This window comes from Ranitomeya variabilis, chromosome 4, assembly GCF_051348905.1.
Source record: "Ranitomeya variabilis isolate aRanVar5 chromosome 4, aRanVar5.hap1, whole genome shotgun sequence".
Classification (NCBI taxonomy): domain Eukaryota; kingdom Metazoa; phylum Chordata; class Amphibia; order Anura; family Dendrobatidae; genus Ranitomeya; species Ranitomeya variabilis.
In genome coordinates this window covers 400,044,637-400,072,346 of record NC_135235.1, presented here as the reverse complement: position 1 = coordinate 400,072,346, position 27,710 = coordinate 400,044,637, and the positions used below count along the sequence as shown (strand labels likewise).

The following is a 27,710-nucleotide window of genomic DNA, read 5'->3' as shown; positions in this document are numbered from 1 at the left end:
TGGACATCGTTATCACTGTCCCCATTGGGACTCACAATTTACATCCCCTATCAGGATTTCCTTGTATTGCACAGGTGATAATTTAATCACCTGCACAGAATGATTCCAGCACCTTGTGGAATGCTAAGGAAATCCTGAAAACATGACCTGTTGGCGGCCCTCGAGGAATGTAGTTTGACACCTCTGCTATAGAGCTAACCACTGAGCCACCATGCTGCCCTACTTGAGCACACGGTGTCAGGGTGTACAGACGTCTATATTGAATGGTGTAACACTATTGCTAGATTTTGAAGGTTCATGGGGATTTAAACGCATTGAGTTGCTCTTCCTTTCTTCTGAGTATGCACTTTACATGTGGCCAGCTATGGTAGACCAGGGAATAGGTGAGCAAGTGTTCTTTGTCTGCCAATCTTTGGTACAGAGTTGGGTATAGGTTTTCCATGTGACCACCTGAGTTGGATACATTCATAAAGAGAGGAGCCCTGTTGCAATCTTGTTTGTGTTCAGCTTATCACTTTCCTCATTGTCATGCAAAGCTTCTGAAGACCTCAAACTTATTTCTTCACTTTCTTTGTCTTGATGGTTACAGATTTCAAATCTCTTTTATGACTTTTAGGGTATGTGCACACGTCCGGATTTCTTGCAGAAATTTCCTGAAGAAAACCGGAAATTTTCTGCAAGAAATCCGCATTTTTTTTTGCGTTTTTTTTAGCATTCTGCAAGCGTAATTAGCTTGCAGAATGCTAAAGTTTTCCAAGTGATCTATAGCATTGCTTGGAAAACTGACTGACAGGTTGGTCACACTTGTCAAACATGGTGTTTGACAAGTGTGACCAACTTTTTACTATAGATGCTGCAAAAGCAGCATCTATAGTAAAAGATAGAATGTTTAAAAATAATTAAAAAAATAAAAAAAATGCTTATACTCACCCGCAGACAGCTGATCTCCTCACCGGCGTCCGTTCCGTATAGATGGTGTGTGCGCGCAGGACCTTCCATGACGTCGCGGTCACGTGAGCGGTCACATGACCGGTCTCGACCAATCACAAGACGGCGACGTCATCGGCAGGTCCTTCACCGCACACCAGCTACAGGAACCGAAGCGACAGCGTGCAGTGGAGAGGCGGGAAGACATCGAAGGTGAGTATAGGACTATTTTTTATTTTAATTCTTTTTTTTTTGACCAATTATATGGTGCCCAGTCCGTGGAGGAGAGTCTCCTCTCCTCCACCCTGGGTACCAACCGCACATAATCTGCTTACTTCCCGCATGGTGTGCACAGCCCCGTGCGGGATGTAAGCAGATCAATGGACTCTTAGGTGTGCGGAATCCCCTGCAATTCCGCATTTTAATGAACATGTTGCTTTTTTTTCCGGAAAAAAAGGCTACATTTGCACAAAAAATGCGGAATACACTGAAAATAATGGGAGGCATATGTAAGCGTTTTTATAGCGAAAAAACGCAAAAAAACCGCGAAAAATACTGAACGTGTGCACATGGCCTTAGTACGTCTGTGTTCTGAATTGTACATCATTTGTCCATAAATAGGATGAAGATCTGATTGACATTAAAATTGAGGCTATATCGGAAGAAGAGACTTATCTGGGATGTGATCGGTCGTATATAGAGAAGGAAATTCCTATAGATATAAGCCCAGGTAATTACTACTAGGTACTGAAGTCACATTTTCCATGTCTGTATCTTCGGTCCAAGTGCTGTCCCATAAGAAAAAAAATTCCACAACACTCTGAACAATCCACTGCAGATGAGCGATTTTTTTTTTTTTTTTTTCTATTTTATTTTTTTCATTTATTTATCTTTTAAACTGACAAAATGTGCATGTGAAATAAAATAGCAGTATGTACTTGTTTCTTCTGTGGGCAGGATTAAACTCTGATTCCTTAAAACGATGTATCTATCTCCAAGATTCTATCCCAATATGTAGTAGGTGTAGTAATAATATTAGCAAATGCCTCCAATTAGAAATATAGTTTTTCTGATTCGCTATGTTGCTTTCCTGATGTGCAGGCATTGCAGGACCTTAGGTATCCACTAGCAGGTAGATGTCACTTTCAGTGGTCGTAACCATGGATACCTAAAGTCCTGCAGTGACATAGCGAATCAGGAAAGCTATACTACATTTCTAATTGGAGGTATTTGCTAGTATTATTTATTATTATTATTATTATTATTATTATTATTATTATTATTATTATTATTACACCTACTACATATTGGGATAGGATCTTGGAGATGGGAATACCCCATTGTGTTGCATCTTTTTATCGACACATTGCTATTCTTTGACAATGGAAATTGTATTTATGTATTTAGCCTTGTCATTTTTTTAATAGCTGCTGCTGAAGTAAAACGGATTGCACATGGATGACAGATGTGAAAATAATTGGTTGAGTTTTCTGGGTTTTTACTCAGATGATTTTTTTCCAAATGCTCTTGGCCTACTTGTGTCTTTGGCTAGGTTCACATTGCGCTAGGGGAGTCCGTCTAACGGACACATTTTTAAGTAGTGAAAACGCAATGTAACGGACATTGTAACGCACCTATAGACTTGAATTGTCTGACGCATCGTGACGCATGCCTAAATTGGCATGCGTTTGCCACATTCCGTTTTTTTATGACGGACCTTCGAACGCGGCTTGCAGCGTTTTCGGGTCCGGTCAAGCTAACGCAAGAGTAACGGAAGCGTCAATTCTGCCATTGAAGTCTATTGCAAACGCAGCCAGACGCAAATCATGCAAAATTTCCAAATAAACCATACTTTGAATTGCTTTAATGAGGGTGGTCCATGTGGTCATGTGACAGGAAATATGAGTTCCAAATGCTTTCAAAATGGAGAATGTGTATGCATCCACACCCGACGCTGACAAAAGGAGAAAAAAAAACTTTATTCAGTGCCTGAAGGCAGACAAACGGATGCTTCACGAACGGACATCAGAATGACATATAACGCAGTCACGTTCGTTAACGCAAGCGTTAACGTGAAGCCAAATTTTCAACAAATTTGGCTCATTTCTGTACATGCGTTTAACGGATCCGTTAAACGGTATGTACTTAACGCAATGTGAACCTAGCCTTATTTTGCTGTCTGCAAATTCTGATGAGAGGATGTTATTTGACCCAAAAGTGGTCTTTGAAAGTCGCTGAAAAAATATAGGATATTTAAATGGAACGTGTCATATAAAAAACAAAACAAATACGCCTTTAACCTACAGATATGGGGTTAATCTGCAGGTTAATAGTGTTCTAAAACTTCCCGGCAGCCGCACTGAAAGCCTGGCTACTGGGAGGAAATGGACTTTTTTACCCTTCGCCACGACAGCACCCCACATGAGAGAGAGGGATCCGCCCATAGGAACAGGAAACCTACAGAATAAAAGGAGGCGGTCCCCTCTCCTCCTCAGTTTAGGTTTCCTGTTTCTATGGGAACCCGAAGTACCTGCAGTTCAAGAGGATTCCTGGGCCATGCACCCGCCTGCGTCGGTCTCTGTGGGAACGGCAGGGGCTGCGGTACCAGAGGCAGCGGCGGGGGAGCCACTGTTTGCAGCCTCCCCCCTCGTCTGATCATCGCCATGGTCCGGGTTCGGTGCCGCTGGTCCGCCCGGCTCCATGAGGACGCGCGCGCTCAGCGGCCGGCTTCTTATCCAGCAGCCGCCGCATGGTAAGGAGGAGCGGCGCGTCCAACCCGGAAGTCGCTGGAGCACTTCCGGGTTGGGTCCGGGGAGGCAGGAGATTCGGCGCCAGATTTAAAAGTGCAGCACTAGCGTCGGCCGGTGTGTGTAAGTATGGCTTCACCGGCCGATGTAGCGCACTTGTCTGCAGCAGAGCAGTCTCCCAGTAAGGAGACAAGCGCTAGGAGCAGCACCAAAAGTGGAGATCGATCCCAGGAAAAGCGATCTGCCACCAAACAGAAAGGTCTTTCAGCTAAGAATCCGCCTCCAGAACCGGTACCTGTCAGCTTCACTGGGTGAGTTTTAAAAGAGTCTCTTCCCATATGCTGATATATGTTCCTCCTATATCCCCTTCCTCTAGACTAAGAAAAGGACACATAAAACCAAACACAGAGAATGTGCCTTATGTTTGCAACCCCTCCCGGACTCATATACTAAGAGATTGTGTGCAGACTGCATCAAATTGACCTTACGACAAGAAAACGTAATGACTCCATCTGACGTTGGAGCCATAATTCGCGAAGAGATGCAGGGTCTGGCGCATACAAGTAGCACCAGTACCCGTCAGCCTAGCAGGTCCCGATCTCCAGTAAGCTCGGAGTCAGAGGTAGTACAAAAATCCTCTGATGAAGAGGAGTCCCAGCCAAGTTCATCGGAATATGAATGAGGGCTTTGTCTACCAAATAGTAGTGTAGACAGTTTAATTAAAGCCGTCAGGAGCACGATGGGGTGCCCAGATGAGAAGGGAAAGAAGTCAGCGCAGGACATCATGTTTGCGGGGTTAGGACAAAGAAAACGAAGGTCCTTCCCCGCCATACCCACAATTAAGGAGCTGGTTAAAAAAGAGTGGGAGAAACAACATACAAGAGGATTCTTACCATCCTCTGCTAAAAGACACTACCCCTTCAGTGATGAAGAACTTAATTCCTGGCAAAAGATACCAAAAGTTGATGCTGCAGTGGCTTCAACTTCTAAACAGTCGGTCTTGCCTGTGGAGGACTCAGGGACTCTAACTGATCCGTTAGACCGAAAAGCAGAAGCCTTACTTAGGCTATGTTCACATTCGTGGCGGGCGCCGCATGCGTCATGCGCCCCTATATTTAACATGGGGGCGCATGGACATGCGTCGAACTTGCGTTTTGCGTCGCTGCGGCGCCCACGTCCGGGCGCAGAGGACGCAGCAAGTTGCATTTTTGCTGCGTCCAAAATCAATTAAAAAAAGGACGCATGCGGCGCAAAACGCAGCGTTGTGCATGCGTTTTGCTGCGGTTTTGTTTGCGTTGTGCGCTGCGGCGCACAACGCAAATGTGAACGTAGCCTTAAGAGGTCATGGGAGGCTAATACGGGGGCATTCAGACCAGCCATCTCTAGCACCTGTACTGCAAGGTCACTGCTAGTATGGACAGAGCAGCTGGAGGAACAAATTAGAAGTGGAGCTTCGAGAAATACAATTCTGTCAAAAATCCCTCTAATGAAAGATGCAGTAACATTTCTAGCCGATGCGTCGGTGGATTCGCTACGCCTAACAGCCAGGTCAGCCGGCCTAGTAAACACAGCCCGGCGAGCACTCTGGTTGAAAAATTGGAAAGGGGACGCACAGGCCAAAGCAAAACTTTGTGCGATCCCCTGCCAGGGTGAGTTCCTATTTGGGAAAACTCTGGACGAGCTCTTAAATAAGGCAGGAGAGCGGAAGAAGGGCTTCCCTAACCAGTACCTTCCCTCTTACAGGAGAGCTTTCAGGAGACGCCCCTTCACCTGGAACAAACCTACTGAACAAAGGGAGCGCTGGGAGACAAAGGATCCAAAACAGAGGTGCTCTGTTTTCCAGGTCCTATAACCAAAAACGTAATAAGTACCGTTAATTATGAAGTGGGCGGTAGATTGAAATATTTATTTTCTAAATGGAAGTTGATAACATCTAGTCTTTGGATTCTGGACATTATTGGAAACTGATTAAAATTAGAATTTGATAGGATCCCTTGGGATTCTTTTATTGTAACATCTCCGAGAGGTCAACAACAACAAGAAGCTCTGGAATCAGAGATCCTGTCGCTTCTATCTAAAAAAGTATTGATAGAGGTTCCCCGAGATCAAGAAGGGAGGGGGTTCTATTCCCCTCTATTCTTGATCAATAAACCAGATGGTTCATTCAGAACCATCATAAACCTCAAAAAACTAAATTCCTTTTTACGTAACCACACTTTCAAAATGGAATCCATTAGTTCTACCATCAAGCTTTTGTTCCCTAGGTGTGTCATGGCCGGGATAGACCTAAAAGATGCTTACTATCACCTTCCTATACATGCCGAACACCAGCAGTATCTAAGAGTAGCGGTCATCCTTGGAGGGACAGGTTCGTCACTTCCAATATGTAGCAATGCCATTTGGGCTTTCTATGGCCCCCCCGCATTTTTACAAAAGTGATGTTAGAGGTAATGGCTCATCTACGCCAACGGGACACTTTAATAATACCCTACCTGGATGACTTTTTAGTGATGGGGAATTCTGTGGCTCAATGTAAATTGCGGTTATCTAACACAATCTCATCCCTGCAGGAGTTGGGTTGGATTATCAACTTCGAAAAGTCCAGACTGAATCCAGACACTACTCAAATGTTTCTAGGGATCCAGCTAGACTCCGTAAGTCAAAAAAGCTTCCTCCCGCATTCAAAGAAAATGACTATACAGTCAAAGGTGTCAGAAGCAATAAAAAACCCCTACATGACACTCAGAAAGGCTATGTCCTTACTAGGATCATTGTCCTCATGTATCCCGGCTGTACCATGGGCAGGGTGGATTGATTTAAATCACGCCGATTTAAATCACGATTTAAATCAAAAGATTTTTATTCAGTCGCCATGACAGCACAACGAGAGAGGGGATCCGCCCTTCAGGGACAGGAAACCTCAGGCATAAAAAGGGCGGCACCTCACTCCCCCGCCAGTTGGTTTCCTGTCCCTGACGGGGAACCTCTTCAGGCAGACCCTATGAAGAGGGTTGAAGATTTAAAGAAGAGATCCCACGTCTGACAGACCGATGCAGGTAGCGGGGGTCCCCTACCTCGGTCTGATCAGGTTGTGGAAGCACCACACGGCAGGGGCACTGTCTGTGTCGGTGACAGCAGAGAGAAGCGGCCTCTGAGGGTAGCCGACTTCTATTGTGGGCCGCATGTACCTGGTGAGTATTGGGGCTGCTGTCCTGGGGTCGTGCCTGCCGGTGCCTCAGGGGATCTGTGCGCTATTCCACGGGCGCGCTGTCTACTCCGGGCGGCACTGGCGTCTCCTCGCGCGTGTCGGCCGGCGTTGCTGCAGTCGCAGCCGGAAGTGACGTTTCCGGATGTTGCGACGGGCGGCACGGCTTGATGACGCGACGGGGCAGGCGCAGTAGTGCCGTCCCCGAGTAATGGCGGCGCCCTGTCGTCCGGATGGCGCCGGATCTCAGGGGCGTTGCGGGGGGGCCCTGGGGAGCGTGCCCTATTTGCACTAAGTGCAATTCGCACCACCTGGATTCCCTGCTGTCCCCCATCAGGGGGTGGTACCGTGGGGGTTTATTAAGGAGCTCGTGTGAGCTGCAAGCTGCTCCTGATTCTTCATTTCTGCAATGGATTCGTCGGACGGAGCATCGCGGCAGCAGCAGCAGCAGGAGCAGCAGCAGCAGCAGCAGCAGCAGCAGCAGCAGCATGAATTGAAAGAGCCTCAGGTCAGCTCCCAGCAGCGGTCTAGTGGCAGTAGTCGCGCTGGTGGAGCTAGATCGGCTCAGAGATCATCAAAGTCCTCAGGCCGTAAGAAACCTCCGGCTGATAAGGACCCCCCAATTACGGTACCATTCGCTACAGGGACGGGTAAGTGAGCTACGTGAAAGTATGCCTTCTGATTGCTGTCCCTCCTTGTATTCCCTCTCTCCTTATTAGGGGAGAAAATGTACCTCCAAATCCAAGCATAGGGAGTGCGCCATATGTACGGAGCCACTTCCAGAGGGACATAAAAAGAAGCTGTGCAAATCCTGCATACAGCATCTATTGGAGGAGGAGGCCCCTGACCTAACGTCTACTCTTAGGGACCTGGTTAGACAGGAGGTCAGAGATTCCATGAATTCCAGCTCTCAAAAAAAGGTCACCAAAAGAAGGAAAGAAATTTCATCCCCAGTGTCAGATGTGGATTCTGAGTCAGGCGGTGTGAGCTCGGATTCACTTCCGTCTTCATCATCCTCTGAAGGAATAGAGTCCAGCCGAGCCTGTCTGTCGCTAGATAGGGTTAATCATCTAGTGAAAGCTGTTAACAACACCATGGGGATTGAGGAAACTCAGTCTGAAAGTTCTATTCAGGACATCATGTTTAAAGGCATAGACCGTAAATCCAAAAGGTTTTTTCCGGTAGTAGAAAAAATCAAGTCACTGATTACGAAGGAGTGGAAAAAGCCCGAAAGGAAGGGGTCACTACCACCAGCTTTCAAAAGAAGGTATCCTTTTGAGGAAGAGGCTTCGTCTTCTTGGGACAAGGTCCCAAAATTAGATGCTGCGGTGGCCAAGGCGTGCAAAAAATCGTCTCTCCCATTTGAGGATTTAGGCAACTTGAAAGACCCGCTTGATAGGAAAGCTGATGTGTTCCTTAAAGGAGCTTGGGAGACATCTGCGGGATCTCTGAGACCAGCAATTGCGGCCACCTGCACGGCCCGGTCGTTGATGGTGTGGCTAGGCCACCTGGAAGACCAACTTAAAGATAAAACTCCTAGAAGTGAGATCCTGTCATCTATGTCCATAATTCAGGATGCGGCAGCCTTCCTTTCCGATGCATCAGCGGATTCCGTCAGGCTGGCCGCAAGATCCTCAGCCTTATCCAATGCAGCCCGCAGAGCACTCTGGATAAAATGTTGGCCAGGAGATTTGCAGGCCAGGTCAAAATTATGCGGCATCCCCTGTGAGGGGGTTCATTTGTTTGGTCCAGTGCTAGATGAGCTGCTTGAGAAGGCTGGTGACAGTAAAAAACGATTCCCTTTTTTGGGAAGACCCTTTTACAGGAAGGATTACACCAGAGGATGGTCTTATCGCCGAAGATCCGAGAGAGAGCCGAATAGAGATTCGACCAGATATTACAACAGCAGACGAAGAGGTAGAGGTTATATGTTTAACTCCTCTCGAGACTCCAAAAAACCTCAATGACTGGCGGACCAGGTGGGTGGTAGGCTTCTAGCCTTCTATCCAGCCTGGTTGAAGATCACCAATAGTCCATGGATCCTCAGTATCATCAAAGAGGGCTTAGAGTTGCAGTTCCATCAGATGCCTCAGGACAAATTCAAATTAACTCCTATCCGTTCTTCTTCCGCAGAACAATTGGCTTTGGAGTCAGAAGTCCATGATCTCCAAAAAAAGGGGGTTCTGATTAAGGTACCCACAGAGGAACGAGGTAAGGGGTTTTACTCCCCTTTATTCCTGATTAAAAAGCCAGATGGGTCGTATCGCACCATCATCAACCTTAAAGGCCTGAATGAATTCTTGCTGATCCCATCCTTTAAAATGGAATCTGTGAAAACAGCAATAAAGCTACTTTTTCACAATTGCTTTATGGTCGTCTTAGATCTGAAAGACGCCTATTACCATGTCCCAATACATGTAAATCATCAGCGCTTTCTCAGGGTGGCGGTTTCTCTTGCCGGCACGGTACAGCACTTTCAGTATCGAGCACTCCCTTTTGGTGTTGCAGTTGCACCCCGGGTTTTCACTAAGATCATGGTAGAGGTTATGGCACACCTTCACGAACAAAACATACTAATAATTCCATACTTAGATGACTTGTTAATTGTGGGACGTTCAGAGTCACACTGTAAAGACCAGTTGGGAAAAGTGATAACAGCATTACATAGCTTAGGATGGGTTATTAATCTCAAAAAATCGCGTCTTCAGCCCGTAACATCACAGGAGTTTTTGGGTCTTATTGTGGACTCGGTTCAGCAGGAATGTCGCCTGCCGGACTCGAAAGTCCACAGTATTCACCGTCTGGTCACCAGAGCAATTAATAATCCTGTAATCTCTTTAAGGGGGGCGATGTCACTTTTGGGTTCTCTTACTTCGTGTTTTCCGGCAGTACTCTGGGCACAATTTCACACTAGGACTCTGCAGTGGGATGTGCTACATAATTTTCGTCGGCTGGGCGCTAGCCTAGATAACAAATTTTCTCTATCGGTCGAGGCCACTGATTCACTAGTTTGGTGGACACACATTCCAAATCTTCGTCGAGGAGTACCCTGGTCAAATCGGGTCACGCGAGTAGTGACAACTGATGCTAGCCCCACGGGTTGGGGGGCTCACTGGGAAGATAATTGCGTGCAGGGATTGTGGTCCCAACCTGAGCGAGCGTCATCCTCCAATCTAAAAGAATTGTTGGCGGTAGAACGTGCCTTAAACGAGTTTCTTATACCTCTACAGGGTAGACATGTCAGACTACTCTCTGACAACCAAGTGACCGTTGCCTATATTAACCACCAGGGAGGTACGCGGTCTAGATCATTAATGGATGTTGCAAATCGTATTTTTCAGATGGCCGAGAATCACCTGCTCTCCCTTACAGCGCTCCACATAAAGGGAAAACTAAATACCAGGGCCGATTATTTAAGCCGCAACGAGCTCAAACAAGGGGACTGGTCTCTGAAACCGGCTGTCTTCAATCAGATCGTACAGTTATGGGGATGTCCGGAAATAGATCTCTTTGCCAATCGTGGAAACAGAAAACTACATCACTTCTGTTCCCTAAGTCCAGGGGACAACCCATACGCAGTCGATGCTCTCTCAATCTCCTGGAACTTCAGGCTCGCCTATGCTTTTCCCCCTCTAAATCTGATTCCTTTAGTTCTGAGGAAAATTCGGGAAGACAGGGCCCGAGTGATTCTGATAGCCCCGTTCTGGCCCAGAAGATCGTGGTTCCCATGGCTGAGAAACATGTCCATTTCCCAGCCATGGATCCTACCAGAGATACCAGACCTCCTCTCCCAGGGTCCAGTCCTACACCCACGAGTAACCAACTTACACCTAACAGCGTGGAATTTGAGAGGTCACTTCTGAAGGGGAAGGGATTCTCTAAAAATCTTATCAATACACTGCTAAAAAGTAGGAAAGCCTCCACGACTAACATCTATGTCAGGGTCTGGAGAAGATTCCTTTCAAGTTCGGGGGCACAAATTGATCAAAAACCTAATATTACGCAAATTTTAGAATTTTTACAAAGGGGCCTAGAGATGGGTTTAGCCACCAGTACCCTCAGAGTTCAGGTTTCAGCCCTGGGGGCGCTATATAATACTGACTTAGCCAATAATCACTGGATATCTAGATTCTTCAAAGCTGTTACCAGATCCAGGCCAGTTATTAAACAAAGAATAGTCCCATGGGACCTAAATCTCGTGCTCTCAGCTCTAACACAAGCCCCGTTCGAACCTATTGATACTGTTCCAATCAAAATCCTGTCGGTCAAAACAGCCCTCTTAGTTGCCCTCACGTCTGCGAGAAGGGTTAGTGACCTACAAGCATTGTCGAGACAGCCTCCATATATGCAGTTTAGGGAAGATAGAGTGATTATGAGACCTGACCCCCTTTATCTTCCAAAGGTGGCCTCAAAATTTAATAGATCCCAAGAGGTGGTCCTACCTTCTTTCTGTTCTAATCCCTCTAATGATAAGGAACATCGGTTTCATTGTTTAGACGTACGTAGGTGTCTTCTCAGATACATTTCAGTAACAGACACCTGGAAAAAAGATCACTCCTTATTTGTATCCTACCAGGGAGTTAGGAAAGGGCTTAGAGTATCGAAAAATACACTATCCAGATGGATTAGGGAGGCGATATCTCTTGCTTATACCGCAGGTGGCGTGGAAATTCCGGAAGGTATAAAGGCTCATTCCACTCGAGCGGTAGCCACATCCTGGGCTGAGAGAGCTGACGTGTCGATTGAAGACATTTGTAAGGCGGCCACATGGTCTTCTCCATCCACCTTTCTTAAGCACTATAGATTAGATCTAGGTGACTCCTCCGACCTCACATTCGGGAGAAGGGTGCTGGAGGCAGTAGTCCCTCCCTAGTCACTTTTTAACTTCTCTGAAAGTCTCTCGTTGTGCTGTCATGGCGACTGAATAAATACGTACGCTACTTACCTGGTAGCAGTGTTTTTTCAGGAGCCATGACAGCACCCTTATATTCCCTACCCTTTTCTTTATTGGGATCAACACTTCCTGTAGTAATTCCTAAGTTTACTCACTGGGTGAATTGTACCATATTTAATATTGTTGTGTATTACTAACCTAAAAGGTCCGCTTGTACTCTGTAATCCAACTGGCGGGGGAGTGAGGTGCCGCCCTTTTTATGCCTGAGGTTTCCTGTCCCTGAAGGGCGGATCCCCTCTCTCGTTGTGCTGTCATGGCTCCTGAAAAAACACTGCTACCAGGTAAGTAGCGTACGTATTTTTCTATTTAAATCGGATCGATTTAAATCATGATTTTAATCATGATTTAAATCAAAAGGTTTTTTTTAATATAAATCACGATTAAAATGAGAAGTGAGAGCAGTGCGCATGTGCGCCCATAGTTACACGGACGAAACTAGGGGCAACGATCTAACGCCAGGGTGAGGGGGGGACCCCAAAGTAAGTAAAAATCTTTTTTGTTTTACTATATGGCAATAGGTAGGTGTTTAAAAGCAGCATGTCTTAATTGTATAAACTATCAATAGCCTCCACATTTTGTTCATACTGCCCCTTTAATTCCACACTTCTAGCTTGGTTTCACTTTTGGTTTAGTTTCTTTTTCCATTCAGTTGACATGCCCAAACTTGTTGGATAGTCAGCATCCTACAGAAACCTCTGGAAGAGCATGGCATTGTGAATGTTACACATATACAGCCTTTATTCTACTGAGCTAAACAACTCAGCTTTATCTCATGATGGAAGAACCTTTGGATGGTAAAATATTTTCCTCAAAAAGCAGTTTATTGAAAAAAATCAGATTTAAATCAAAAAAATCCGATTTAAATCAAAAAAATCCGATTTAAATCAAAAAAATCCGATTTTTTTTGATTTTTTTAAAAAAACATTGATTTTTATCCACCCTGACCATGGGCTCAATTCCATACCCGCCAATTACAGTACAAAGTACTGTCAGCCCAGGGACGGAAAGGACACCTAGAGAGTAAACTAACTCTCTCTAGAGATGTCATAGAATCTCTATCCTGGTGGCTAGATATGGGACACCTTTCAGAGGGTGTACCGTGGATAGTAGATCCATCCAAAATAATTACTACTGACGCCAGCCCTACGGGATGGGGTGCACATATGGAGGATGACATAGTCCAGGATACCTGGAAACAGTCAGAATCATCATGTTCGTCAAATTGGAAAGAATTAACAGCAGTAGGGAAAGCCTTAAATTATTTTCTTCCACAGATTCAAGGAGCAGATGTAAGAGTTTTCTCAGACAACTCCACCACAGTGGCCTATGTAAACCATCAGGGCGGTACACGGTCAGGAAGTCTGATGACCATCGCAGGGGAGATCTTCCAGTTCGCAGAGACTCATCTTGCGTCCCTATCAGCCCTACACATCAGAGGAATAGAGAATACCAAAGCGGACTACCTCAGTCGAAACAGGCTGCGCCAGGGAGAATGGTCCTTAAACAGAACCGTGTTCAGACTAATAACAAGAGCATGGGGAGTGCCTCAGATAGATCTATTTGCCACAAGAGGCAACAGACAGGTAGAAAGATTCGCTTCCCTGAACTCCATGGATCATCCAGACATGCTGGACTCCCTATATCATCCTTGGAACTTCAAACTGGCTTACGCCTTTCCTCCAATGTCTCTAATTCCGCTAGTGATCAGGAAGATCAGGAGGGAACGTGCAAGGGTGATCCTCATTGCACCCTTCTGGCCAAAGAGGCCGTGGTTCTCCTGCCTCCAAAGCATGTGTCTATGCGATCCATGGATTCTTCCATTGACAGGGAACTACTGTTCCAGGGGCCGTTTTTCCACCCGCAAGTGAAAGGGCTTCACTTGACGGCGTGGAACTTGAGCGACAGTTACTAAGCTCAAGGGGTTTTTCAGAACAACTAGTAAAAACCCTGCTACTAAGTAGAAAAAGATCTACCACCCTGATATATAGCAGGGTATGGAAAAAATTCTTAGACTTTCATACAATACCGTTCACTAAACAGGTTCCGATAACACCTATTCTAGAGTTCCTACAAAAAGGTAGAGAATTAGGATTATCAGTGAACACCTTAAGAGTCCAGATATCAGCGTTAGGAGCCCTATATGGATATAATATAGCCGCTGATAGATGGGTCTCCAGATTTATTAAGTCTTGTGAACGAAGTAACCCGGTACATATTCCCCGTCTACCTCCGTGGGATTTAAATCTAGTGCTAGAAGCCTTAACCAGCTCCCCATTTGAGCCTCTAGATTCTATACCTTTAAATGTCCTCACATATAAAGTAGCCCTCTTGGTAGCCCTGACCTCAGCCAGACGTGTTTTCGACATCCAGGCCCTATCAGTAGACCCACCATTCTTACTGATATTCCATGATCGAATAGTCCTAAAACCAGACCCCTCATACCTCCCTAAGGTAGCATCCACCTACCACAGGTCACAGGAAATATTTCTTCCTTCCTTTTTTGATTCTCCTGTAACCCCTGAACAACATAAGTTCCACACCTTAGATGTCAGAAGAGCCATCCTGACTTATATAGAAAGGTGTCAAACATGGAGGGAGAGTAGGGCTCTGTTTATCTCCTTTCAGGGCCACAAGAAAGGACATGGGGTCACGAGAGCTACCATATCTCGATGGATCAGAGATGCTATCTGCTTGGCCTATACATCGAAAGGCGAGATTCCTCCAGTGGGTATTAAAGCGCACTCAACACGAGCCATGGCTTCCTCCTGGGCGGAACAAGCGGATGTCCCGATCCATTTAATATGTAAGGCCGCAACTTGGTCTACACCTTCTACCTTTTACAACCATTATAGACTTGATCTATCTTCATCTTCTGATTTGACCTTTGGTAGAGCTGTTCTTAGTACAGTAATCCCACCCGAATAATGACTCTCTGAAAGTCTCTCATGTGGGGTGCTGTCGTGGCGAAGGGTAAAAAGCCGGATTACTCACCGGTAATGCTCTTTTAATGAGTCCACGACAGCACCCATTTACAACCCTCCCTGATTATGCACAGCTTTTTCTTTAATTCACAAATAATGGTTGTATAGAGTTTTTAAGATATTTTGCTGAATAAGAATTAATACTAAAGCTTTTGCGGTTCCCTTTTTATACTCTGTAAACTGAGGAGGAGAGGGGACCGCCTCCTTTTATTCTGTAGGTTTCCTGTTCCTATGGGCGGATCCCTCTCTCTCATGTGGGGTGCTGTCGTGGACTCATTAAAAGAGCATTACCGGTGAGTAATCCGGCTTATTCCTCCCTGCAGCCTCCGTCTTTCAGTCATAGTGGCGTGGCTTCAGTCATTGCTCACGACACAGTGTCGTCTTTAACCACGCCCCGTCACTGACTGACAGCAGGCTCAGCAGTGTGACCGCCCGGTTTATAAGGCCGGTGTCACACTCAGCGTAAGACAATACGGTCCGTTTTTTACGGCCGTAATACGGAGAAATGTTCCCAAAATAGTGGTCCGTATGTCATCCGTAGGCAGGGTGTGTCAGCGTATTTTGCGCATGGCATCCTCCGTATGTAATCCGTATGGCATCCGTACTGCGATATTTTCTCGCAGGCTTGCAAAACCGACATCTAATGGATTTATGTGCTCAAATGTCCGTTGAAACATATATACAGTGTGTGTGTGTATATGTATATATATATATATATATATATATATATATATATATATATATATATATATATATATATATATATATATATATATTGAGACACATATATATACAGTGCCTACAAGTAGTATTCAACCCCCTACAGATTTAGCAGGTTTACACATTTGGAATTAACTTGGCATTGTGACATTTGGACTGTAGATCAGCCTGGAAGTGTGAAATGCACTGCAGCAAAAAAGAATGTTATTTCTTTGTTTGTTTTTTTTTAAATTGGGAAAAGTTTTTTCAGAGGGTCATTTATTATTCAACCCCTCAACCCACCAGAATTCTGTTTGGTTCCCCTAAAGTATTAAGAAGTAGTTCAGGCACAAAGAACAATGAGCTTCACATGTTTGGATTAATTATCTTTTTTTCCAGCCTTTTCTGACTATTTAAGACCCTCCCCAAACTTGTGAACAGCACTCATACATGGTCAACATGGGGAAGACAAAGGAGCATTCCAAGGCCATCAGAGACAAGATCGTGGAGGGTCACAAGGCTGGCAAGGGGTACAAAACCCTTTCCAAGGAGTTGGGCCTACCTGTCTCCACTGTTGGGAGCATCATCCGGAAGTGGAAGGCTTATGGAACTACTGTTAGCCTTCCACGGCCTGGACAGCCTTTGAAAGTTTCCTCCCGTGCCGAGGCCAGGCTTGTCCGAAGAGTCAATGCTAACCCAAGGACAACAAGGAAGGAGCTCCGGGAAGATCTCATGGCAGTGGTGACATTGGTTTCAGTCAATACCATAAGTAACGCACTCCACTGCAATGGTCTCCGTTCCAGACGAGCCCGTAAGGTACCTTTTACTTTCAAAGCGTCATGTTAAGGCTCGTCTATAGTTTGCTCATGATCACTTGGAGGACTCTGAGACTGACTGGTTCAAGGTTCTCTGGTCTGATGAGACCAAGATCGAGATCTTTGGTGCCAACCACACACGTGATGTTGGGAGACTGGATGGCACTGCATACGACCCCAAGAATACCATCCCTACAGTCAAGCATGGTGGTGGCAGCATCATGCTGTGGGGCTGTTTCTCAGCCAAGGGGCCTGGCCATCTGGTCCGCATCCATGGGAAGATGGATAGCACGGCCTACCTGGAGATTTTGGCCAAGAACCTCCGCTCCTCCATCAAGGATCTTAACACTAGAAGTCCCAGAAATTTCAAGCTCCATTGGTTCCAAAGGTAGAAATGTTAAATGACCCCTCTCTGGGACTTCTAGTGTTAAGATGGGTCGTCATTTCATCTTCCAACAAGACAACGACCCAAAGCACACAGCCAAGAAAACCAAGGCCTGGTTCAAGAGGCAAAAAATCAAGGTGTTGCAGTGGCCTAGTCAGTCTCCTGACCTTAACCCAATTGAAAACTTGTGGAAGGAGCTCAAGATTAAAGTTCACATGAGACACCCAAAGAACCTAGATAACTTGGAGAAGATCTGCATGGAGGAGTGGGCCAAGATAACTCCAGAGACCTGTGCCGGCCTGATCAGGTCTTATAAAAGACGATTATTAGCTGTAATTGCAAACAAAGGTTATTCCACAAAATATTAAACCTAGGGGTTGAATAATAATTGACCCACACTTTTATGTTTAAAATTTATAAAAATTTAACTGAGCAACAAAACTTTTTGGTTTGTAAGATTTATGCATCTGTTAATAAATCCTGCTCTTGTTTGAAGTTTGAAGGCTCTAACTTATTTGCATCTTATTAAACCTGCTAAATCTGCAGGGGGTTGAATACTACTTGTAGGCACTGTATATTCTGTATTTATATTTAATTCAGCGCGATATATGTGAAAAGCCGGTAATTCAATTGCCGGCTTCTCATTTCTCCTTCCCAAACCCGACAGGATATGAGACATGGTTTACATACAGTAAAACCATCTCATATCCCCCTTTTTTTGCATATTCCACACTACTAATGTTAGTAGTGTGTATGTGCAAAATTTGGTTGCTGTAGCTGCTAAAATAAAGGGTTAAATGGCGGAAAAAATTGGCGTGGGCTCCCGCGCTATTTTCTCTGCCAGAATGGTAAAGCCAGTGACTGAGGGCAGATATTAATAGCCTGGAGAGGGTCCATGGTTATTGGCCCCCCCTGGCTACAAACACCTGCCCCCAGCCACCCCAGAAAAGGCACATCTGGAAGATGCGCCTATTCTGGCACTTGGCCACTCTCTTCCCACTCCCGTGTAGCGGTGGGATATGGGGTAATGAAGGGTTAATGCCACCTTGCTATTGTAAGGTGACATTAAGCCAGGTTAATAATGGAGAGGCGTCAATTATGACACCTATCCATTATTAATCCAATTGTCTGAAAGGGTTAAAAAGCACACACACATTATTAAAAATTATTTTAATGAAATAAACACACAGGTTGTTTTAGTATTTTATTTCTCTCTCAATCCACCTGAAGACCCTCGCTTGGCAAAATAATAAACCCACAATATACATACCATCCGAGGATCTGTCAGGTCCCACGATGTAAATCCTTCTGAAGGGGTTAAATCAATTTACAGGCAGGAGCTGCGCTAAAGCACTCGCTCGTGCCTGTAATCCCCGGGTGCTGAAAGGAAAGCTGGGTGATCTGTACTTACATTGAGTTGCGGTGAGGCGCCCTTTTTTTTTTTTTAATCTCACCATATATTAGCTGTGATGCCCTGCTGTACTGTTTGTATAGTCTTTTGTTTTGTCATCTGCCCAGGAGCTGTGGTATGTGTCCGACCATGAAGTAAAATATATTTGGAGTGCACACACAAAGGTATTTTTAGGTGCTAGTGAAAAGGGAGCGCAATACCACGTATAACCAAGGAACAGTTCGCTGCACACTCAATGATGTCATGCACAAACTGTGAATTTATTCTTCAAAAGGTACAGGCAGTTTATCCACTGGGAAAGGTAGTTTATTGCGACAGTTTTATATAATTGTGAACCTAGGGAGGCTTGAGTATGAGCAGACTCGCCAGTCATGTTTAACCCCTTTCTGATGTCGGACGGGATATTACGTCCGACGTCAGAAGCCCCACTTTGAGGTGGGCTCCGGTGGTGAGCCCACCTCAAAGCTGCGGCACGTCAGCTGTTTTTAACAGCTGACATGTGCCTGCAATAGGCGTGGGTGGAATTGCGATCCACCCGTGCCTATTAACTAGGTAAATACTGCTGTCAAACTCTGACAGCGGCATTTAACAAGCGCATCCGGCCGGAAATGCGTGCATCGGTGACCCCCGTCACGTAATCGGGGGTCATTGGTGCGTCGGCATGACAGCCAGAGGTCTCCTGAAGACTTGTATGGTTGTTGATGCCGAATTGCTGTGAACACCACCCTGTGGTCGGCGCTCAGAACAATGCTGTAATTCTACTACATAGAGGCGATCTAACCATCGCCTCTATTTAGTAGAGCCGATCAGGCTATGGCAGCTTCTAGTCTCCTATGGAAACTATTAAAGCATGGCGTAAGTAAAAAAAAAAAAAAAAAAAAAAGTTATAAAAGTTCAAATCACCCCCTTTTGCCTCATTCAAAATAAAACAATAATAAATAAAAAAATCAAACCTACACATATTTGGTATCACCGCATTCAGAATCACCTGATCTATCAATAAAAAAAAGGATTAACCTGATCGCTAAACGGCGTAGCGAGGAAAAAAATTAAAAACTCCCAGAATTATGTTTTTTTGGTCGCCGAGACATTGCATTAAAATGCAAAGCGGACGATCAAAAGAACGTGTCTGCTCCAAAATGGTATCATTAAAAACGTCAGCTCGGCACACAAAAAAATAAACCCTCACCTAACCACAGATCACCAAGAATGGAGACGCTATGGGTATCGGAAAATTGCATTTTTTTTTTGTTTGTTTTTTTAAGCAAAGTTTGAAATTTTTTTCACCACTTGGATAAAAGAGAACCTAAACAACACACCTATGTTTATATCCCAAATATGAGCCATGAATTCAACATGAACACCTATAGAAAAAGGCTACACGCAAAAATATCCATGATAAAACCATTATTTTATTATGACAAAGGAGTAAAAACAACACCAAGAAATTGGTAGTAAAACAACAATAAGAGTAAACGGGTGAGGACCAAATGAACAGGAGAGAAAAAGTGGATGCACCTGGAAACAACAAAATAATATCCTAACCGTAAGACATAGAATGAACCATATTAGAAAGTGATTATCAGTTAATCAATCGCAAGCGTATACAAGAATGGCAAGTGCTTTTATGATGCAGACAAGCTAATTCAGTACAGCAGGACACGCCGATCAAATAAGCCTGTGTAAGCAAAACCAGTTTAAACCTACAGATACTTATAAAGGCCGAAAGGGGTCTAGCAGAATCGCTGAGGTGACTGAAAAAAGTGCATGCGAGAGATAACCAATTGTAAGTAATTTTAAGCAGTCATTACCAGTTCAAGTGAAGGGGATCCAGGCGTCCACCACACCCGACTCGCGTTTCGCAATGAAATGCTTCGTCCAGGGGTCTTACTGTTAGGATATTATTTTGTTGTTTCCAGGTGCATCCACTTTTTCTCTCCTGTTCATTTGGTCCTCACCTGTCTACTTTTATTGTTGTTTTACTAAAAGAGAACCTAGACATGTTTGGTGTCTATGAACTCATAATGACCTGGAGAATCATAAGCAGGTTAGTTCTGGCATTTAGTGAACCTAGCAAAAAAGCCAAACAAAAAACAAGTGTGGGATTGCAGTTTTTTTTTTTTTCAATGTCACCATACTTGAATTTTTTTTTCCCGTTTTCTAGTTCACGACATGGTAAAACCAATGATGTCGTTCAAAAGTACAACTCGTTCCGCAAAAAATAAGCCCTCACATTTTTACAAAATGTCGGCTGAGCACCCCTCAGCAGTGCCGGACATCGGAACACCCCCTCATCCCAGCATGCGGCAATAATATCGGTAAGGTATATCCGCATTATAAGACGTACCCCCCCACATCAAAGGTTGGGACGAGCCCACATCAAAGGTTGGGACACTACCTTTGATGTACAGTGAAGGAAATAAGTATTTGATCCCTTGCTGATTTTGTAAGTTTGCCCACTGACAAAGATATTAACAGTCTATAATTTTAAGGGTAGGTTAATTTTAACATTGAGAGATAGAATATCAAAAATAATATCCAGAAAATCACATTGAATAAATTATAAAAATTTGCATTTTGTAGTGAGAAATAAGTATTTGATCCCCTACCAATCATTAGGTATTCTGGCTCCTACAGACCAGTTAGACACTCCTAATCAACTCGTTAACTTCATTAAAGACAGCTAGCTTTCTTACATAGTCACCTTTATAAAAGACTCCATCCACAGACTCAATTATTCGGTCAGACTGCAACCTCTACAACATGGACAAGACCAAAGCGCTTTCTAAGCATGTCAGGGACATCACATTGTATAAATTATATAAATATATTTGCATTTTACAGTGAGTAAATAAGTATTTGATCCCTCTGGCAAACAATACTTAATACTTGGTGGCAAAACCCTTGTTGGCAAGCACAGCAGTCAGATGTTTTTTGTAGTTGATGATGAGGTTTGCACACGTGTCAGGAGGAATTTTGATCCACTCCTCTTTGCAGACCATCTCTAAATCATTAAGATTTTGAGGCTGTCGCTTGGCAACTCGTAGCTTCCACTCCCTCCATAATTTTTTTTTATGGGATTAAGGTCTGGAGACTGGCTAGGCCACTCCATGACCTTAATGTGCTTCTTTTTAGCCGCCACTCCTTTGTTGCCTTGGCTGTATGTTTTGGGTCATAGTCTTCCTGGAAGACCCAGCCACGTCACATTTTTTTTATGTCCTGGCGGAGGAAAGGAGGTTTTCGCTCAGGACTTTATGTACATGACTCCATCCATTCTCCCATTGATGTGGTGAAGTAGTCCTGTGCCCTCAGCAGAGAAACACCCCCAAAGCATAATGTTTCCACCTCCATGTTTGACAGTGGGGATGGTGTTCTTTGGGTCATAGGCAGCATTTCTCTTCCTCCTAATACGGCGAGTTGAGTTAAAGGGAACCTGTCACCCCCCCGGGCTTTTTTAAGGTAGTAGGGAGCACAAAGAGAAAAGAAGCCACCTTCACAGAATGTAGCCTTAGTGCTGCAGAAGGTGGCTCTTTTACTTTAAAAATGCCTGGGGTGTGTGTGTGTGTGTTGGGGGGGGTGACAGGTTCTCTTTAAAGCCAAAGATTCAATTTTTGTGTCATCTGACCACAGCACCTTCTCCCAATCACTCACAGAATCATCCAGGTGTTCAATGACACTTCATACGGGCCTCATATGTGCCTTCTTGAGCAGGGGGACCTTGTGGGCACTACAGGATTTTAAACCTTTGCGGTTTAATGTGTTACCAATGCTTATCTTGGTGACTCTGGTCCCAGCTGCCTTGAGATCGTTAACAAATTCCCTTCCGTGTAGTTTTAGGCTGATCTCTCATCTTCCTCATGATCAAGGTTCCACTACGAGGTGAGATTTTGCATGGTGCCCCATACAATTGACAGTTATTTTGTATTTCTTCCATTTTCTTACTATTGCACCAACAGTTTCTCCTAACCCGGCATCTTACTTATGGTTTTGTAGCCCATTCCAGCTTTGTGCAGGTCTACGATCTTGTCCCTGACATCCTTAGAAAGCTCTTTGGTCTTGCCCATGTTGTAGAGGTTGCAGTCTGACTGAATAATTGAGTCTGTGGATGGAGTCTTTTATAAAGGTGACTATGTAAGACAGCTGGGCCAATCACCACAAAAGGGCGGCCTTTAATACATATCTCAAATAACGCATAGTATATACATATATTAAAAATCAATATCATAGCATCGATGCAGACATATCAGAAATGTAATTAATATATAAAAACTACATAGGGTCCATGTGCAATAAGGTAGCCATTTTTTTGGATAAGATTCTTCGTTGTTTTGCTACTTCTGCTCGTTCCTATATTAGGGATACGAGCGATTTCTTGGAAAAAATTAACAATGTCCGTGTTGGCACTTCTACTATCCTAGTGTCTTTTGATGTAGTGTCTCTGTACACATCTATTGAGCACGAGAGAGGTTTGGATGCTGTTGGTGTGGCGCTATCTGGCTCGGACGTGGCTCCGGATTGTGCACGGTTGGTCCTCACGCTGCTGGAGTTCATCCTCACGAGAAATTTCTTTCTTTTTGGGGATGAATACTACCAGCAGCTACGGGGTACCGCCATGGGGTCCAATGTGGCCCCCACTTATGCTAACATCTACATGGCGGTACTTGAGGACCAATTCGTGTACAGTTCCAGCTTCTGGGGCTGTGTCCGGGCTTGGTGGCGCTACATCGACGACATCTTTTGTGTGTGGGAGGGGTCTCAGGATGAGCTCTCCAGTTTCCTGGTTGAACTCAATAATGTACATCCGGAACTTAAATTCACCATGACAGCTTCGGTGGATCATTTACAGTTCTTGGATACGATGGTGTACAAACAAGGTGATATGTTATGTACTGATTTGTTTACCAAAATTACTGACAGAAATAGTCTTTTGTATTATGACAGCTACCACCCTAGGAAGATGATGGACTCGCTCCCGTGGAGTCAGTTGGTCCGTGTACGTAGGATAGTTTCCGATACTGACACACGTGATGTAAGGTTGGATGAGATGTGTGAAAAATTTATACACAGGGGCTATCCTAGAGAGAAAGTGATTCACCAGAAGGAGAAAGTAACGGGTTTACGTGATGGTGATTTAACTGTACACAGATCTCAATCAAAACAGAAACGCATACCATTTGTTTCAACATATTGCCCAGCCAGTAATGGGATTGCCAATATCCTTAACAAACATTGGCTACTACTGAATAGGGGTTTGCCCCTTATACAGGACTTCAGCTCGCGCCCCATTCTATCATATAGACGGGGGCGCAATCTGAAGGACCGTTTAGTTAAATCAGACGTAGGGACAGGTAAGGTTGCCCTCCAAAGGACTTTATGTCCACCACGGATGGGCAATTTTCCCTGTTTGAGTTGTTCATGTTGTAGCAATATGCTGAAAGGGGATAGCTTTTGTCATCCCCAGACTGGAAAGAGATTCTCCATTAAGGAACGGTATACGTGCTCCTCTAAATTTGTGGTTTATTTATTGATATGCCCATGTGGTCTCATGTATGTTGGTGAGACCACGATGGAGATAAGAGCACGTGTGAATAAACACAAAAGTACCATCAGGACAAAAATGCTTGATTTGCCAGTTCCTAAACACTTTCATGAGTACAGGCACTCTATCAATCAATTAAGGTTTAGGGTTATCGATGGGGTCCCTGTATTAAGGAGGGGGGGAGACAGAATACAAAAATTGAAGCAAAAAGAACTAAGATGGATTTCCACTTTAGAGACTTTGCAACCAAAGGGGTTGAACATTGAATACAACCTCCAAATATGTTTATCTTGAAGCCCCCTTCTATTACAGGGTTTGGGTTCCCTTCTCCTGTATTTTTGTATATGTATTTTTGTATATATATTTTTTATTTCTTTGTTTGATATTGTACATTATTTTTTTTCCTTTCTTGTTTTTAGCTAATCATGGATTTGGCATCCAGGGACATCAGGAGGATACAAGGGATATTTTTGTATTAATTAGATCTGAACACAATGTGCATTATGTTGTATCTCCTCCCTTCCCCCCCCCCCCCCCCCCCTTTTTCTCCCTCCTTTTTCCTTGTCTGCCAGATCACTGTGTGGCTATATTCTTTAGTTTTGCTCCTGTTTTTACATTACTACCCATGTTTGGTCTGGTAGCCATGGATATGGCTGGTCCCCGTTCTCTCCCCGAGATCACGGACCCAGCGCGGCCGGTGAGTGATAGGGGGTGTGGCTGAATGCATCCTGCTTCACCGCCTCCCTTCCTCATGTGCGCCTGCGCTGGTGATCTGGTGACTTGGATGGGAATGTTCGGCCTCTTGCCGCTGTGCGCGTGCGCGGAGGTTTTCACCTACGTTGCGGTCATGTGACCGGTGACGTGGGTGTCCCTGTGCGCTTGCGCCGGCGTCCTGTGGCCGTTGGACTCCAGAAATGGATTATGTGAGTGTAATGTGGCGCGCTTGTTACTGGCAGTGCCGATTGGTTAGCATTTTACATAGGATATGTTGGTCGCTATGACAACAATATAAACCAAGGAGGTGATTGGTGGATGTCATGTTGTGTGATGTCTTTTCTAGCTTTTATTCTCATGTTTTCTATGTAGTTTTTATATATTAATTACATTTCTGATATGTCTGTATCGATGCTATGATATTGATTTTTAATATATGTATATACTATGCGTTATTTGAGATATGTATTAAAGGCCGCCCTTTTGTGGTGATTGGCCCAGATTTGGGCACTACACTATTTAAGATGGCCACTGATGCTTTATTGTATGCTTGACAAAGGCTGGTTGCCGGCCGAAACGTTGCATCCTGTAAATGGCAGAATAAAGACTTTATTTTTTCACCTGGATACGGATGCTGCTCCTTTCTTTATTATTACTGTGAGTATTGGTCCAGTTTGGATTCATGGACTGTGGAGCGTGCACCGTGAACACCTGAGTGCTGTTGGTTAATTATTTCTTGTATGTAAGACAGCTGTCTTTAATGCAGGTAACCAGTTGTTTAGGAGCGTCTAACTGGTCTGTAGGAGCCAGAATGCCTAATGGTTGGTAGGGGATCAAATACTTATTTCTCACTACAAAATGCTAATTTTTATAATTTATTCAATGTGATTTTCTGGATTTTATTTTTGATTTTCTATCTCTCAATGTTAAAATTACCCTACCCTTAAAATTATAGACTGTTAATATCTTTGTCAGTGGGCAAACTTACAAAATCAGCAAGGGATTAAATACTTATTTCCTTCACTGCATTTACGACAAAGATAGTGAAGGGGTTAAAGGATATGTGTACAACGTTTTCAGGACCCCTTCACTTAGGCCTCTTTCACACTTCAGTTGTTTGGCGTCAGTCTAAATCCGCCATTTTCCTCAAAAAACGGATCCGTTTTTTTTTCGACGGATCCGTTTTTTTCCCCCATAGACTTGCATTAGCGATGGATTGTGACGAATGGTCGTCCGTTCCATCCGTCATGCGACGGATCCGTCAAAATTTGGCGGACGTCATCTAGACATTGACGGTCATTGCAACGTTTTTTGTCTGCGTTGAAATGGCGGATCGCGACGGATCCGTCGCGTCCGTCATCTCATAGAATGGCCACCTATGGGCGACGGAACCGTCGCGACCGTCATTTCGGCGGATCCGTCGCCCAATTTTTTTCAATTGCGCATGCTCCAAAAAGTATATACAACCCCCGAGTAACGGATCCGTCAAAAAAACGGATCCGTTACATCCGTTTTTTCAACTATTGTGACGGATCCGTCGATCCGTCATTATGTCGGAAGTGACTGACGCCAAAAAACTGAAGTGTGAAAGAAGCCTTACAGATATGATGAAATAGATCTGTGCAGGGCTCTAGTGATCAGTTGTTTAATTTCTTACTGACATGTGATCCACATACAGTATACACCACCTGTCGGGGTGGGTGCATGGAGTGGTCTCTGTAGGTGAGACTGCGTTACACAGTGCAGGTACTGGCTTTTGTTCTACAGCACTTGCATCAAACTGCTGCAGTCACACCTGTTAACCACTTAAATGCAACCATCCAGCTCTAAAAGCGACATTTAAAAGAAACCTGTCACTCGATTCGTGCTGGTCAAACCACTATAGGCGAGACCGGTCAGTCACTAGGAATGGCACCAGACTAGTCTCATCTCTAACTATAGTCCCTGGATCTTCTGTTTTCTCTGAATCGCCAGAAAGCTTCAGAGTAAGATATACCTGGCTGCAATCATTTAGCCAGGATGTGATCCATGCTGTCTATAGATTGGTCTGCATGATAGTTTCCCTTTAAATGGGCATCCGCTCACTTGCGATACTATCGTCATTTTGGACTTAAAAATTACATGATGATAAAAGGTGGATATTTTATATGAAAGTGAAAGTTCACTAATGGTTTCTGGCCATTATGTGACACTCATCCAGCATTTTAGCAGTTTTCCCATCTACAGGGTCTAGTTAGTAGAAGCTGCAGCATTTTCACTTTGCTGCTTTCTGCTTGTCTCCTCCTCCCCTCTCCATAGTCCTTTTATAGGCAAGAGGTATGGAATGTTCCCTAACTGAAGACAGATTTGTGCACAGATTTAAGCAATTTTTTGAGAGTGAATGATCAGAGCATGAGATAATTGATGATGAGTGGGTACAGAAGCATTTTACGATAAACTTGGTAATATTTCTCTTTAATTTTAACTTGTAATATTGATTCATGGGGGGGAAAAAATGCGTGGTCACTATTTAAGATAGTGACAAAGAGATATATATATATCTCTATATATATATATAGCAACGTGATTACTCACTAATCCCGCCCCCTGCACAGTAGCTCCGCCCCCACTACATCACCACACATAATCCCGCCCCCCCACCTCATTACCACACACAATCCGCACCACATCACCACACACAATCCCGCCCACCACATTACCACACATAATCCCGCCCGCCCACCACATTACCAAACACAATCCCGCCCCCCACCACATTACCACACACAATCCCACCCCCCACCACATTACCACACACAATCCCGCCCACCACATTACCACATAATACCACCCCCACCACATTACCACACATAATCCTGCCCCCACCACATTACCACAGGTAATCCCGCCCCCACCACATTACCACAGATAATCCCGCCCCTCACCACATTACCACACACAATCCCGCCCCCCACATTACCACACGAGGCTCCGTCCCCCCACATTACCACATGAGGCTCCGTCCCCACACATTACCACACGAGGCTCCGTCCCCACACATTACCACACGAGGCTCTGTCCCCACACACTACCACACGAGGCTCTGTTACCACACGAGGCTCCGTCCCCACACATTACCACACGAGGCTCCGTCCCCACACATTACCACACGAGGCTCCGTCCCCACACATTACCACACGAGGCTCCGTTACCACACGAGGCTCCGTCCTCACACATTACCACACGAGGCTCCGTCCCCACACATTACCACACGTTAATTTACCACCTGCGTAAGCGCTATTGAATGTTGTCATTATTTACTTTAGTTTAACCCCTTAACGACCGCCGATACGC

The 27,710-nt window shown here is 44.6% G+C and overlaps 1 pseudogene across 1 annotated transcript in view; it reads left to right on the top strand.

The window, feature by feature from the left end:
• The window catches only part of LOC143764911 (uncharacterized), a 66,369-nt pseudogene that overhangs the window by 3,786 nt on the left and 34,873 nt on the right, over positions 1–27,710 (top strand). The window contains exon 3 of the transcript XR_013213296.1: positions 1,549–1,657. The product of XR_013213296.1 is annotated as an uncharacterized LOC143764911 (transcript). The remainder of the gene's footprint in view (positions 1–1,548; positions 1,658–27,710) is intronic.